Source organism: Caretta caretta, chromosome 7 (genome assembly GCF_965140235.1).
Source record: "Caretta caretta isolate rCarCar2 chromosome 7, rCarCar1.hap1, whole genome shotgun sequence".
NCBI classification, from domain to species: Eukaryota; Metazoa; Chordata; order Testudines; family Cheloniidae; genus Caretta; species Caretta caretta.
Window position 1 is genome coordinate 178,388 of NC_134212.1, and position 13,749 is coordinate 192,136.

General features: G+C 49.1%; 1 protein-coding gene across 14 annotated transcripts in view; it reads left to right on the forward strand.

Moving 5' to 3' along the window:
• The window catches only part of PLXNB1 (plexin B1), a 210,951-nt gene that overhangs the window by 73,764 nt on the left and 123,438 nt on the right, over window positions 1-13,749 (forward strand). The window contains exon 3 of one of the 14 annotated variants that reach the window (XM_075130147.1): window positions 6,716-6,851. The exons of the other annotated variants lie outside the window; for them this stretch is intronic. The gene's annotated coding sequence lies outside the window, so the exon portion shown is untranslated. The remainder of the gene's footprint in view (window positions 1-6,715; window positions 6,852-13,749) is intronic. 14 annotated transcript variants of the gene reach the window in all.

Here is a 13,749-nt window from a genome sequence, read left to right on the forward strand (position 1 = left end):
TCCCCGCCTATCCCGCACCGATCTCCAGAGATGCATTGGTCACTCACCTTTGGTGGCAGCCATCAGGGGGAGGCTCCCATGGCCCCACCATGGCCCTCAAGGGATGACACTTCTGCAGAATCAGAACAGGAATTTAGCTGCTCTCTGCGCAAACAGTGGTCGTCTTGGGTACTGGACATCAGTATGGGTCCCGCAGCAAGCGCATGGCAGCAGGGTCATTGGCCAGCCCAATGGCCTTATTGGAACCCATGGGGTCTTCTGATGATGCTGGTGCCATACTCTCACCGCTCCTCCATGGTTGCATCAGAGAAGTGACCCACTGCACTGCTGACACCAGTTTCAGACTGACTCGGGCTCTCACACAGGGACCGAGGAGCAAGTACCCACACTATGGGAAACCTCCCCAGTGAGGGAGAGTGCCCCAGCCCCTCCCCCTGTTGAGCTATCATCTTCTTCATCCCTGGATGAAGCGGTGGCGAGGCCCTCTCAGTCTCTTTCACCACCCCCCTGCACCAATGACTTCAGAGCACATCAAGCTCTGCTTAGGAGAGTGGCCTCCAATGTGGTTCTGGAGGCAGAGGAGCTCACAGAACCCACAGCTACCCTTTTTGACGTCCTAACAGCAGCAGCCCTGGCTAGGATCGCACTGCCAGTGCACGAAGGGATCTTGAGAATAGCTAAGGCCCTTTGATAGACCCCATCTTCTATACCACTGACATCCAAGAGGGCGGAAAAGAAATACTACGTTCCTGCCGAGGAGTTTGGATATCTATACACCCATCCACCCCCTGGGTCACTAGTGGTATCTGTGGCTAATGGAATGGATAGGTGGGTCAGGCGGGCTTGTGCCTAAAAATAAGGTTGCAAAAAAATTGGACCTTTTTGGGAGAGAGGTTTATTTGACGGCCAGTCTCCAGCTCTGGGTGTCAAATCACCAGGCCCTGTTGGGGAGATAGTTTTAATTTGTGGGACTCCCTCAATAAGTTCAAAGATTCCCTTCCTCAGGACCTCGGTCCAGAATTTGCAGCCATCCTGAGGAGGGCAAGGTGGTGGCAGGGGGTTCCCTCCATATGAAATGGGATGTGACTGACTTGGCAGTCAGAGTTGTAGCCTCTATTCTGGCCATGAGGCACAGTTCATGGCTGCAATCCTTCGGGACTCTCCCAAGAGATGCAGCTGTCCATTCAGGGCTCTCCCAGAAGATGCAGCTGTCCATTCAGGATCTCTCATTCAAGGGGAATGTTTTCTTCTCAGAGTAGACTACTGCTAGGCTGCATGGCCTGAAGAACTCTCGGCTACTTTATGCGCTCTCGGTCTTTATATACTGCAAGCTGCTAGGAAGCAGTACTGGCTGCCTCCACTGCCCAGATTCTGGGGGCTGCCATGGAAGGCTCCTGTAAGAGAAAGGAGTGGGATAAGGGGTTTAAACGCCATCATTCCACTTCATCTTCCTCACCTGCTCAGTCTGATCCTACATAACATCGGGGGGGGGGGCTACGGCAGGCATTTTGATGGTGTGCAAAAGGACGGCATCCCAGCTGAACTTCAGGATCCATCCCCCCCTTTGTTTTTGAATGGGTGTGTCTCTTCCTGACATCATGGGCCTGAGTAACCTTAGATCATTGGGTGCTCAACACAATAGCATTGGGCTATTACCAGAGGTGGCCAAACTTACTGACCCTCCGAGCTGCATACAACAGTTTTCAGAAGTTTGAGAGCTGGCGCGCATGTGTTGAAGCTTGGGGTTTCAGCCCCACAAGGAGTGGGTGTCTTGGGGCTTTAGCCCTGCGGGAGTCGCCTGCCAGGGCTCAGGGCTTCAACAGGAGTGAGACTGAAGCCCCGAGACCCCACTACCTGCAGAGGTGTCATGTGGGGAGGCACATGGGGTCACGTGCCCCTCCCAGACTTTTGCCAGGGTTTGCAAGTCCTGCTTGGTCACATGATGCTGCTAGGCCCCCTCCCTTCATGGCAGCTGCTGGAGCCGGCGAGATGGGAGCTGTAGCCATGGGGAGAGGCAGTGGAAAACAGCTGGGAACTGCACTGAGAGCCGCTGCTTTTGCTGCTGCCTCTCCCCGCAGAGCTAAAGTAGCAGCTGCTCCCTGCAGTTCCCAGCTGTTTACCGCTGCCTCCACATGGAGCTAACACCTGGGAGCTGCAGGGAGGGGCTGCTGAGGATAAGGGGTGGAGTATGCCTGGGGTGTGATTAAAGCTGTTGGAGGGGCCAAATCTTTACATTGTGCCCCTGCACTTTCAGCAGGCACCAATCATCTCTGACAGAAGCCGCTAACTCCTACCATTCCACTGCAAGGCAGAACCCCTCAGCTCTCCCCACAAAGGTTGGTAAGCAGAGAATGGAGGGGCATGGGGGGCTCCGTGAGCCATACATTAAACTGTAAAAGAGCCTCATGCAGCTCACGAACCGCGGTTTGGCCACCCCTGGGCTATACCCTGCAGTTTTTCTCCATTCCCTATCCCTCTTCAGGGACCCTTCTCACGAGCACCTCCTCATTCAGGAGGTGGAAACCCTCCTATGACTGGGGGCAGTAGAGGAGGTTCCTCGTGATATGAGGGGGAAAGGGTTCTATTCCTAATATTTCCTAATCTCGAAGGCCAAAGGAGGCCTCAGACCCATTCTGGATCTGCATTGCCTCAACAAATATCTCAAGAGAGTGACATTTTGCATGGTTTTCCTGGCCTCCATTATTCTCTCCCTGGATCCAGAAGACTGGTAAGCTGCTCTCAACCTGAGGGATGCATATTTTCTTATTTCCATTTTCCATGGACACAGACAGTTTCTCTGGTGGGCCAGTGCCATTTCCAGTTCATGGCACTACCCTTCGGCCTCTTGTCCGTCCCAAGCATTTTCACAAAGTGCATGGCGCCAGTGGCCGCTTACCTGAGGAGTCACGGAGTGCAGATCTTCCTGTATCTCAATGACTGGCTCGTCAAGGGAAGATCACATTCACAGGCCCAGATGTAAAGACGCCTCAATCTGGTGTGCTCCACTTGTCATGATCTGGGCCTGTTGATAAACGAGACAAAATCAACTCTGACCCCCATTTAGCTTATATAGTTCAGAGGGGTGATCCTCAACTCTGTGTAAGCTAGAGCTTTTCTGCCGGAGGCCTGCTTCCAGGCCATGTCCAGACTAATCTCCCATGTGGGAGCCCACCCTCTCACGACTGTCCACATTTGCCTCAAGGGGCCATATGGCAGCTTGAACTTGCGTGGTCCAGCATCTGCGGCTTCATCTCAGACCCCTGTGAGCGTGGCTGACATTAGTCTATGTTCCCAACAGACATGATGTGGACCAGGTGGTGACGGTACCAGACCATATCCGGTCATCCCTGGAATGATGGACAGACCCCAACTCGGTAATGGAAGGAGTTCCTTTTGTGGCCTTGTTCCCTTTGGTGAATCTGGTCTCTGATGCCTCGGACCTGGGTTGGGGAGCCCACCTTGGTGGCCTCGGCATGCAAGGTTGCTGGGTTGCAGGAATATTGCTCTCTCCACATAAATATCAGAGAGCTCATGTTGATATGCTTGGCCTGCCAGGTATACTTGCCCCACCTGACAGGCAAGGTGGTTCAAATCCTAACAGAAAATACTGCCAGGATGTTCTATATCAACAAGCAAGGTGGCGCCCGCTCATCAGCCTTTTGCCAAGAAGCTGTCTGGTTATGGGACATCTGTGTGCAGCATGCCATCCACATGGTGGCCTCGCACATCCCGGGGGCCAGGAACGTGCTAGCAGATCGCCTCAGCAGGACCTTCTTATCTCAGCATGAGTAGTCCCTTCACCCGGAAGTAGTCAGCGTAATCCTCCAGAAGTGGGGGACTCCTCAGATGGACTTGTTCGCATCCAGACAGAACAGGAAGTGCCCTAATTTCCACTTGATTCACAGGCTCGCCAGAGGCTCCCTATCCGACGCCTTCTTGTTCCTGTGGTCAGGGGCACTACTGTATACCTTCCTGCCAATATCGCTAGTGAACAGAGTCCTTGTGAAGATCAAACAAGACAAGGTGAAGGTAATCCTGATAGCTCTGGCATGGCCCCGCCAACACTGGTTCGCCACACTGCTGGAGCTCTCAATAGCGGTACCACTGGAATTACCGCTCTAGCCGGAGTTACTTTTCCAGAGCCACGACCAATTACTGAACCCAAATCTAGCAGCCCTACACCTGACAGCCTGATTTCTGCATGGCTGCAGGCATGCTTGGCTCAAGTTCAGAGCATCCTGATGGGTAGCAGAAAGCCCTCCACCAGGGCAGCCTACCCAGCTAAGTGGAGGCGCTTTGTGTGTTCGGCATCGGACTGGGATCTTTCACCTGACCAGGCCTCGCTTCAGTTGATTTTGGACTATCTTTTGCACCTCAAGCACCAAGGCCTGTCCCTCTAGACAGTTAAAGTCCACTTAGCGGCCATTGTAGCCTTACACCCTCTGATCCAGGGCAGGTTGTTATTTTTACCATGACATGACGGTCAAGTTTCTGAAAGGTCTGGAGCAAGTTTGTGACCCTATCCCACCTTGGGATCTGAACCTAGTGCTCTCAAGGCTCACAGGGCCACCCTCTGAGCCATTGACTTCTTGTGTCCTCTTGCTCCTCTCCTGGAAGGTGTCCTTTCTGGTGGCAATCATATCGGCTCTCTGGAAGGGTCTCTGAAATCAGAGTATTCACATCAGAGCTGCCCTACACAGTGTTCTATAAGGACAAGGTTCAACTGTGACTGCACCGCTTTTTTACCTAGGGTGGTGTCGCAGTTTCATACTAATCAGGACATATTTCTGCCAGTCTTCTTCTCAAAACCTCATAGGCCTAACGAGGATTGCAGGTTGCACACTCTGGATGTCAAAAAAGCACTGCCCTTTTACATAGAAAGAATGAAACCATTCTGTAAGTCAGCGCAACTTTTCATCGCAGTAGCGGACAGAATGAAAGGTCTGCCTGTTTCTGCACAAAGAATTTCCTCTTGGATAACCACCTGCATTAGGTTTTGTTATGAACAGGTGAAGGTGCCACCACCGACGATTGTAACCGCCCATTCCACCAGAGTGCAGGCCTCTTCAGCAGCCTTCCTGGCCTAAGTGCCAATTCAGAACATCTGTGGAGCCGCTCCTTGGTCATCTATCCATATTTTCGCATCCCACGATGCCATTACCTAGCAGGCCAGAGACTACGCCAGCTTTGGTAGAGCTGTATTGCAAACAGTGAAACCATAACTCCGAGCCCACCTCCAGGAATACTACTTGAGTCACCTAGCATGGAATGGACATGACCCAAACACTCCAAGAAGAAAAGACGCTTATATACCTTTCCTAACTGATGCTCTTTGAGATGTGTTGTTCATGTCCATTCCATGACCCATCCTGTTGCCCCTCTGTTGGAGTTGCGGGCAAGAAGGAACTGAGAGGGTGTAGGGTCCCAGCACCTCATCTACCAGTGCATGAGTGCGGGACTCCAGAGGGTGCCAGAGCTGGCCCAGTGGATACCGCTAAGGCAAAAAATTCCAATAACTGTGCATGTGGGCGGGCACACACCTACTGTGGAAAGGACATGAGCAACACGTCTCGAGGAGAAACAGTTATGAAAGATGGGTAACTGTCTTTCCTACAAAATTGTCTGGATCTCATGGAAAATTGAGCTTGTTTGAACAACACACATTTTAATAGAGCTAAATGGAAGGTTATATAGGAACCAAGAATGGGGGGCTAAAATGGGAGACACTATTTTGGAAAGCAATGACTCAGAAAAGGATTCTGGGATCATAGTGAGCAAGCAACTGAACATAATGTGTATCCACAGTGCAATGCAATGGCTAAGAAGCAATTGTGAATCTTGGAAATGTGAGCAGGGGAATATTGAGTTGAAGTAAGGGAGATGTTATTACTGTTTACAGCATTAGTGAGATATTAGGCCCAAATCCACAAAGGTATTTCAAAGGAAGTTAGAAGCCTAAATACCTATGTGGATCTGGGCCTTACTGGCTACTATGTTGTCACAGGCAGGCTGACCTGTTAGGATGTGTCTGTGTAGCCTGTGGAAGTGAGTCTCAGGCTGGAGCTCAGGCTCTGAAGTCCACTCCTCTCCAGGTGTCAGCCCAAACTGCAACTTCAAAGTGCTGTCATTACAGTGATTCTTCGAGTGCTAGCACAAGCCCCACTAGCCTGAGTGTCCACCCAGTGAGGCTCACTGCTGCAGGCTGTGTAGACATACCCGTAAGGGGAGTCAGGCCCCCACTTCACCTGTGACAGTCAGTTACCCTCCCAGCTTATCTTGATCGGCTACAAATCAGATGCTGTTGTTTAATTATTAGGGCTAGCTGGGAAGGGGGTCCTGGGAGGCCTACAAAGGGTGAGAGTGCTCAGTCTGGGGGTATTGCAGAATGGCAGTTGACTCTTCCAGTAGGCTCTTTAATCTAGCAGTGGTTCCCAAACCTTTTCATGCTGCGACCACCTTTGTGCTCACCTCTGTTAACGCAACCCCCCTGGTTCTTAGTATTCAGGTTGGGTTTGTACAATCAGAATCATAGGAGCGTAGGACTGGAAAGGACCTCAATAGTTATCTAGTCCAGTCCCCTGCACTCAAGGCATGACTAAGTAATAGCTAGACCATTCCTGGTGGATGTTTGTCTAACCTGTTCTTTAAAACTTCCAATGACAGTAGAACTAAAATTCGCTTGCATATTTAACATCATTAATTTGGGTTTGACTAGGGACTGGGAGTGGCTGGGTCATTATAGAAGCAGCTTTGCTTCTCCTGGAATTGACACCTCCTCATCTGTTATTGGGAGTGGACTACATCCATCCTGATCGAATTGGCCCTGTCAATACTGGCTCTCCACTTGTGAGGTAACTCCCTTCTCTTTCTGTGTCATTATATAATGCTTGCATCTGTAATTTTCACTCCATGCATCTGAAGTGGATTTTTAACCCACAAAAGCTTATGCCCAAATAAATCTGTTAGTCTTTAAGGTGCCACCGAACTCCTTGTTTTTGTGGATTCAGACAAACACGGCTATCCCCTGATACTGGACTCCATGATAAAATACCAGTATTTTTCCATGGAGGGGGGGTCATGGGTGGACCACACTGGAAAACAAAGGGTTCCCGCCATATGTAAAACCTACTTAAGGCTGGGGAGTGACTTGATCAGTGTTTGTTCTTCACTGAATCCCCGTCCAGGATAACTGCTGGAAACATCTAAGAAACAAAGACAAAAGGGGGGAGAAGAGCTGAGCCCAGGCTGGAAAAGGTGTCTGACTTGTGAAAGAAATCCCTAAAATAACATTTAGGGTGAGAAATTACTACTTGTAACCACTTTAAGCTTAGTTTGCATGTTTGTTTTATTTGTTCAGTAATCTGCTTTGATCTGTTTGCTATCCCTTATAATCACTTAATCTATTTTGTGTAGTTAATAAACTTGTTTTTGTTTTCTCTGAAACTAGTTTGTAGAATTCATAACTGGGGGGCAGAAAGCTGTGCATATCTTCCTCCACATTGAGGGAGGGGGAGAATTTCATGAGCTTACACTGTATAGTTCTCTGTGCAGCTCAAGACAATACTATTTTGGGTTTGCACCCCAGAGGGGGTGTGCACTTAAGTGCTGCTTGGGGGCCTGGCTCAGCAGGACAGTGTAAGGGAGTTCAGGCTGGTGGAATTGGTGGGCTCAGTGGTACCCCCAGTAATCACACAAACCCAACTGCAGTTAGCATGCACAATCCCTTACATAATTCCCCTAATAATAACATGACAGCTATGGGCACTATATTCAATACACGCACATAATTCTAGGGATGAAGTGGAGTGAGGTTCACAGAACATAAATTATACCAACCATCTCCCTGTTTCTGAGAGGTCCAGACCTCTCAGATGTGCCATCTTGCTGTATACTGTTCCAGGGAAAGTCTTCTCATGAGCCAGTACTTTCTCAAACCACTGCTTTAGGTATTCATTTTGAAGCCCTTTCACTGGAGAATATCTTCAAACCTCTCACCCTTGGAAAGCAAGAAGAAAAAATGCCTTGGACTTTAGTGATTATGGCTCAGGGCTATGCAGCATTCTAGGGCTCTGTCCTGACCAGAATGTCAAGCACATTAAGTGGAGAGGGCTGATTTCCATTTTTAATAATGGTCTATGTGATAGGCAGAACATTTAGGACTATATATGGTAACCTCCCTGTCACACTTATGGGACTAGGTGCACCTCTGTCCCTTTTCTGGTCTCTCGATGCTCCCACCACTGGTGTTCGGCCCCTCCCTGTTTGTGCGTTTGTTTACACCAGTTCCTCATTCCATTTGCTGAAATTGAAGTTTATACTGAATTTTTGACATCGTTAGCTTTTAGAGTTAACAGTTGATTAAAGTAGTGCTTTGCAGTGGAGCTCACACATCTGTGAGCCACTGTTTCGGGCTCTTTGCAGAGTCAGGAAAATAACACTGTCTCACTTTATACTCAGTATATGTTTGGAAGGTTTTCTTCACAACCAGGAGGACCAGAACCTTTTTTTTTTTCCCCAGTAAAATCTTCAATTCTGCAGAAACTGAATATCCCATATGACCAACAGACAGATGGATATGCCTCAGGACTAACAGTTTGTGAGTTTCAGTTGTATTACTGTTAGATGTCCCACCTTATCAGCCAGTCCTGTGTCTCAGGAACTTTTGTCATGGGAAGGGGACCTTTGCCAATTCAGTGGTGGGGAGATGTAATTGGAGAGTTGGGCGTTAAAAAGAAGAGCAATGTGCAATTGTGGACACGTGGAAGGTTAGGAAGGCCAGCGGGCCCTCCAGTGCAGGACCTTCCAGCATCACAGGAAATTAATCATGTTAGATATACTTGACTTAATTTTTTTCAGAGTGGTAGCCAAGTTAGTCTGTATCAGCAAAAACAACAAGGAATCTTTGGGCTAATACCTGATGAAGTGGGTTTTAGCCCACGAAAGCTAATGACCAAATAAATTTGTTAGTCTCTAAGGTGCCACAAGGACTCCTCGTTGGTTTTGACTTATTTTCTTAATGTTGATGTATAAAGTCATCATTTTCTCCCCTGCTTTGGCTGCTTTAGGAGTTTGATATTATGACATTGACATTCTGTAAAAGTTCCATAACAACTTGCTTGTTGACTTTAAGAAATACCTATCAACAGATATAAATGTCTCTCTGTGACAGACACTTGAATAAAATTCTTCAATCCACACCTTCCCCATATAGTAGAGAGAGAACCTGAGGTGAGTCCAGTGTTTGAGATTTCTAGCAAGGCAGTTTCTGTCAGAAGCGTTGGGAGCAGCGAATTCTAAATGTCCGTTATCCACTGAGAATAAAAGCCCCTCTGTGTGTGTATAAACTAAATGTAACCAGTGCTGGTGTTATGCGAATCAGTGTATGTGTGCTTTGAGGGCAGTGTGTCAGTGCTTTGTGTCTGTCCTGGCAATGCTGTCTACTTACCTACAACAAGCACATGAAGTGTTTTCAGAGCTTTATAAAGCCCTGTAATTAATACTGGATAGTATCTGTAACACCATCCATCCACAGGATATCACAGACCATCTCTTTGTGTCAGGGCAGTAATATCTTGGTTTTACAGGGGAATGGTAATAGCTGAAAGGTTATATGATTTGCCAAGTGAGTGGCAGAGCCAAAATTAGAACCTGACTTTTCCAGTTGTTACAATTGCTATTATTTTCTGTATCCTGTTGGTGTGCTGGGTGCTGTATCACACCCAGAGGGGAGACAGTCCCTGTGCCAAGGAGTTTATTATCAATTAGATACAGCCCAGTTGAGTCTTACCATTCATCAGGTGGTGATCTTCCCTCACAGCATTGCAGACTTGCTGTAATGTAATGCTGTAATGCTCCTTGCTGAACATCATCACTTTGAGCTCAGCACAAAGATCAAACAGAAGTCAGATTGGGGGCAGGGAGGGGAAAGTGGCAGTATTCTTCCAAGTTCTACCCACCAATTGAACTCCGCCCATGTGAGTTCTCAAAATGAGATACAGCTCATGGTAGATTGTAAGGACAGTCAGATGACGTGTGCTTTCTGAGGGCAAATGGGCACCTGAGCTTCAATATACTCATGGCTTCAGTGAGGCTTTAGTATATCCAGGGATTCTGCTAAGCCACTTGGGCTTGGCTACTTTGTTGGGGGAAAAGAAAATCGGTGGTGGCATCCAGCATGCACCACCCCTTGTGGCACCAACATGAGATGCTACTGGCAGCAGTTTGTACAAATCTGTGACCCTACCCTCTCCTTTTTTGCATGAGAAAAGAAATCAGTAATAAGCTTAACTAAGCAGCTGAGTTTACACTTTGGTGAAATGAATGGGGTAGTTCACAGCTCTCAGCCTAGGTGCTGGCCCTAGGGGTGCCCATCATATACAGGGTTTCCGTCATATACAGAGTTTACAGTTTGGTTCAGTGGCTCTCAGAACCCACAATATACAAATTGTTCCAGCACCCCTGCCTCTCAGAGCTATGGTTCCAGACTTTGCATCAATTATACTTTTGGGTCACAGTTGTGAGGTTTTCTTTGCAACTATAACAGTTGAAGGGTTGGTTGGTTTGTTTTGTTTTTAATGAATGCTGAGATTTTGGAAAGCAATTTAATACTTTCCAAGAGGTGCAAGGATAGTATGTGGAGCTTGCTGGTTGTTTCCAGCAGGTGATGGGAAGTGATAGTCAGAGAGTAGTCTCTGAATGAACAGAGAAATTCTCAGCCAGAGAACTGCCAGAGAGTAAGTAGTCCGTGGATTCTGAAGAGATGAACAGTTCCTCTGAAGGAGGCTCGGTCTTGCCCTTTTTCATAAGTCGTCTCCTGTCGACTCATTTCTGGCTTTTGCTCTTTAGGACTGACTGACTTTTTAAAATTACTATTCAAGATTGGGTGGAGGTGCCTGCAGAGAACAAATGGGGGCCTGCATTGTGTCCCAAAATAAGAGCTTTGGATTTCCACACTGGCTTACATGCTGCCTGGATAAGTCTGTGCAGGAAATGAGGAGAGAGCTGCTGCTACTCAGAGACTTGCAGGGTTAGTGAAGAAATACATTCTAATGTGATGCTTTGTCCTTAGAGAATTTAATACTCTAAGACAGGGTGGGGAACCTATGGCCCACGGGCCGGATTTGGCCTGCTGCTTCATTTCATCCGGCTTGCAACAAGTCTCCACACTGTGGGCCGGAAGCCCCGAGACGCGGCGCCCCTCCATGGGGCTGGGGTTGTGAGTGCTGGCTCACCGCACTGCAGGGGGAAGCTAGGATTGCCAGGCCGTTAAAAGTCCAGTCGGCTCTGTGCAGCTCCCGGAAGCAACCGGCATGTCCCTGCTGCCCCTAGGCACGTGCGATCAGGGAAGCGCTGCGCTCTGCCCCCAGCGCCGGCTCCGCAGATCCCATTGGCTGGGAACCGTGTCCAATGGGAGATGCAAGGGAGGTGCCTGCGGGTAGCACACACTGTGCAGAGCCCCCCCGTCCCCTCGTAGAATCATAGAATCTCAGGGTTGGAAGGGACCTCAGGAGGTCATCTATTCCAACCCCCTGCTCAAAGCAGGACCAACCCCAACTAAATAATCCCAACCAGGGCTTTGTCAAGCCCGGCCTTAAAAACTTCTAAGGATGGAGATTCCACCATCTTTGTAGGTAACCCATTCCAGTGCTTCACCACTCTCCTAGTGAAAGTGTTTCCTAATATCCAGCCTAGACCTCCCCCACTGTGACTTGAGACCATTGCTCCTTCTTCTGTCATCTGCCACCTCTGAGAACAGCCGAACTCCATCCTCTTTGGAACCCCCCTTCAGGTAGTTGAAGGCTGCTATCAAATCCACCCCTCACTCTTCTCTTCTGCAGACTAAATAATCCCAGTCCCCTCAGCCTCTCCTTGTAAGTCATGTGCCCCAACCCCCTGGTCATTTTTGTTGCCCTCCGCTGGACTCTCTCCAATTTGTCCACATCCTTTCTGTAGTGGGGGGCCCAAAACTTGATGCAATACTCCAGATGCGGCTTCACCAGTGCCGAATAGAGGGGAATAATCACTTCCCTCCATCTGCTGGCAATGCTTCTACTAATGCAGCACAGTATGCCATTAGCCTTCTTGGCAACAAGGGCACACTGCTGACTCATATCCAGCTTCTCATACACTGTAATCCCCAGGTCCTTTTCTGCAGAACTTCTGCTTAGCCAGTCGGTCCCCAGCCTGTAGCGGTGGTGGGATTCTTCTGTCCTAAGTGCAGAACTCTGCACTTGTCCTTGTTGAATCGCATCAGATTTCTTCTGGTCCAATCCTCCAATTTGTCTAGGTCACGCTGGACCCTATCCCTACCCTCCAGCATATCTACCTCTCCCCTCGGTTTAGTGTCATCCGTGAACTTGTTGAGGGTGCAATCTATCCCATCATCCAGATCATTAATAAAGTTGTTGAACAAAACCGGCCCCAGGACCGACCCCTGGGGCACTGCGCATGATACCAGCTGCCAACTAGACATGGAGCTGTTGATCACTACCCGTTGAACCTGACAATCTAGCCAGCTTTCTATCCACGTTATAGTCCATATGGGGGCCTAGGGGATGGATATGCTGGCCGCTTCCGGGAGCAGCAGGGAGCCAGGGCAGGCAGGGAGCCTACCTTAGCCCCGCTGTGCTGCTGATCGGGAGCCACCTGAGGTAAGCGCTGTCCAGCCAGAGCCCGCACCCCAAACCTCCTGCCCCAGGTCGGAACCTCCTCCTGCACCCTAACTCACTCCCAGGCCCCGCACCCCTTCCCCAGCCTTGAGCCCCCTCCCACACCCATACTCCTTCCCAGAGCCTGCACCCCGAACCTCCTCCTGCACCCCAACTCCCTGCCCCAGCCCTGAACCCCCTCCTGCACCCCAAAACTCTTTGCCCCAGCCCGGAGCTCCCTCCTGCACTTCAAACCTTCCCCCACTGCCGGTGGGAAGCCCCAAGCCTCCCACCACGGGGCTGTATGTGGCCCACGACTGCTTTTTTCTGTGAGTCAATGGTCCCTGATAGAAAAAAGGTTCCCCACCCCTGCTCTAAGAAATGAGGATTGCGTTACTGTCCAGTGCAGTCTCTCCAGAAGGCCTGTGATCACATTCAGCACTGAATAAAGTAGTCATCTTTCTGAAAAGCAGCTAGGAGCCTTTGTTTCCAAAGGGTGCAATGAGAGAGGGGCACAGGGAATCAAACCCGGGCACAGTGTGATGCTCTGGCCTGGACGGACTGTCCAGTGCCCTCAGACTGGAGGGATTGGTCTCAGTTTTACGTTTTGATAACATTTGCCATGACAATTAAATATTATTGGAGTAAGATGCGTCAGGGATGGGAAGGAGTGATCCTAATAGGGATATTCCAAAGGGCCTCAGGGAAATGAGTGCTGCTGATCTTTGAAGCCTCTCCCTGGAGTTCTGCTGGTACAGCTGAGCCAACTATGACCTTTCACACCTAGATGGATGGTTACCATAGCAATGGATGCAGAATAGTGTTAGTCTGTGAATTGGTCAATAAGAGAGAAGCCTGACTTATTTTGTTCCCTTTATTGGACTAGTGCTGAGGCTCAATATTGATTGCTGCAGATGTTCTTTAATAGGATATAAATAGAGCTGGAGGAAACGTATGTTTTTGAAACCGGAGGATTTGTAATAGGAACAACGCTGGTTCTTGGGAGCTTGTCAGGGTCTGTTTTGTAAAAAAAAACTCAGAGCAGGCACTATCCTTGTGAGATTTTCAAATGACATTGATCTGAAACCTGAAATGCTACTAT